This window comes from Microtus ochrogaster, chromosome 4 (assembly GCF_000317375.1).
Source record: "Microtus ochrogaster isolate Prairie Vole_2 chromosome 4, MicOch1.0, whole genome shotgun sequence".
Classification (NCBI taxonomy): domain Eukaryota; kingdom Metazoa; phylum Chordata; class Mammalia; order Rodentia; family Cricetidae; genus Microtus; species Microtus ochrogaster.
The window spans coordinates 2,296,864-2,299,832 of record NC_022011.1 but is presented as its reverse complement, the minus strand read 5'-3'; positions in this window follow the sequence as shown (position 1 = coordinate 2,299,832).

Sequence of the window (2,969 nt, the reverse complement as noted above, 5' to 3'; positions counted from 1 at the left end):
TAAAATGTAGTATTTTTGTTTTTTCTTGACATCTTTTAGAAGTGGTACATCTAAAAACAATCTGCTTCTCCCATTTTTCTAGTATTTTTCTGTCTTTGTTTTTCTTATTTTATACCTTTTCTCCCTGACATTTCTAAACGTTCTCCATCTCCATCCTCTTCTTGCTGACTTTATTAACATTGTTGCTCCTGACTGATGGCCTCAATGTGGAGAGATGCCAGAGCGATAACAGGTTCTACTGTTCAACTTTATTTAATTAAAATCGATCAATTTGTGTGTTTACTTATTTATTTAGCACATGTAGGTTTGTGTGTTCATGTGTAGGTACATGCATTTATGTTGAGCATATGGAAACCAGGGGTCAAGGCCAGATCTCTTCCTCCATTGTTCTACATTACTGCCTGGAGAGAATCTCACACTGGACCTGAAGCTCGCCAACTGTCTAGACTGGCTGACCAGTTGAACACTGAGGATTTTCTGGCCTCTGTTTCCCAGCACTAAGCTTATAGCTGCTGCTTTCCACACATTGTGGGGTTCTTAGTGCAGGCCATCCTGTTTCTGTGGCTCTTACCGCACCAAGCCGCCTTCTCGGCCCACCTGGCTTCACCTCTTATTCCCACTGGGCACTTGATAACCCATTAGAAGACAAAGTGGGGTGACAGAATTTTTTTGATGTCTCTTCAGAATGTTGTTGTCCTGGGACACAGTTTTCATTCTCTTTCTTCATAAACCCTCAACTCTTCCCAAGGGCCTCAGTGTGTCTGTGTCTCTGGGCTTCGCCATGCCCTATGCCGAGCTCTGGAGGACAGTGGCATTAGTTCTGACTCAGCTCACAATGAAGACCAATGTGAACATTTCTGCTGTGCAAATTCAGTTTAATTAATGCCAGAGAGAAACGAGAAATCTCAGGGCTCAGGCACACTGCCCGACTTTTCTGCATGGCCGCCAAGCCTGGCCACAGTCCTGCAGGTCTTTAACTTTGCATTGAGTAGAATGAATAGATATCCACACATGATCAGGCTCTAAAACAGAACTCAAAATGAATACATTTTGAGCATGATAGTGTTTACCTAGCAGTAGTGATATGTGTATCTCAGTGTGCGTGAGGTTACAAGTCCTCTGTCCTGCCATAGACAGTGGGACAGACTCTGGACAAAGTAGCTAGTACTCAGGAATCTTTACTCCTAGCACTCAGGTCAGCTGGGGCCAGGCACACAGAGTGATGAGGAGGAACGGGGCGTCACAGCGGGAATCACAAGTCTCAAATACAGCAGAGGCAGTAGAGACAAGGTGGCAAGGCACATTCCTGTGTTTGCTACAGAGTTCAGCAGTGAACACAGCCTAAGTCCCGACTAGACAGTCTCACACTCGAGCCGTACTGCTTCATTTTGTTCTACCTAGCATTCAACAAAGCACACTGTCTTATGATGAAGGAGGGTTGAAGTTGCCATCCAGTGTTAGCCTTAGTCATAAAAGACAAGAGAAGAGAAATGTGTATCACAGGAACATTCACTCGTGTGTTTATGACCACACTTCCTTCCGGTTGTTAGAGACTGTAGTGATCACACTTCCTTCCGGTTGTTAGAGACTGTAGTGATCACACTTTCTTCTGGTTGTTAGAGACTGAAATGACCACACTTCCTTCCAGTTGTTAGAGACTCTAATAACCACACTTCCTTCAGGTTGTTAGAAACTGTAGTGACCACACTTCCTTCCAGTTGTTAGAGACTCTAATAACCACACTTCCTTCTGGTTGTTTGAGACTCTAATAACCACACTTCCTTCCGGTTGTTAGAAACTGTAGTGATCACACTTCCTTCTGGTTGTTAGAGACTGTGCTTGTTTTTTCCTCATTGCATTCACTTCCTATTGCCAATGGCCACAGATTTACTAAATGCTAGGTGATTTCTTTTTTCATTTTTTGAGGCTGGGTGTCACTGTGTAGCCCAGGCTGAGGACCTGAAAGTCCTTGTCATATCCTTTCAAACACCGTGCTTCAACACAGGATCCCCAAAGGAGAAAGTACAGGTACTTCTTAGAGGCCATAGGTTCTTCCAACCTACCCATGAGCCAGAGAAGCTTGCCATTATGACACTTTCTTGGCATTTCTCAGAACAGCACATTAAATGAAGGACAGGTGAAGGAGGCTTATTATACTGACAAACCAAGACCAGGGTTGACATTCCTGGTGACTAAATAGAGGTGCATATCATATCATCCACAATCATAGAATTCATTTTAAAAGTGATTTAGGACTGGTGTGATGGCTCAGTTGGTAAAATTCTTGCTAAGTAAGCACAGAAACATAAGTTCAGATCCTGAGCACACATGTTAAGAGGCAGGCATGGCTGCAGGCATCACAACCTTGGTGCTGCTAGGTAGAAGCAGGATCCTGGGGTTTGCTTGTTAGCAACTTCAGCTGATGAATGAGCTCCCAGGTCACTGAGAAACCCTGCCTCACAGGTAAGGTGGAAAGCAGTCTTCAAACATACCCAGCGGCGACTTCTGGACTCTACATGCATATGCATGCATGTGTACATGCACCACCATATACCACACACATATTAAAAAGTGAATTAATTATATGTTCTTTGAATGTTAAGATTAGGTCATGTGTATCCAAGTCTACCTTTAATTAGCACTCAGTAAAATTTGCTGTAATGAGAATAGTGGTAGATGGGTACCCACCATCCAAGTCTGAGGCCTTAGTTCAAACAGATAACTGCAACAGTAAATAAATACAACAAAGTACTTAATTGAATAGTGGTCGCTCATGCTCTTAATCCCAGAACTAGGGAGACAGAAGCAGGGGCATCTCCGAGTTTGAGGCCAGCCTGGTCTGTTGCAGGAGGTCCTTCCACTCATCCAGCCTATAGCCCCTGAGATACCAGCCCATTGGGGCGTCGTCTCTCTCCCTTTAAAAAAGCGGCCACTTCCCTCTCCTCTCTCTCTTCACTTCCTGCTCCGCC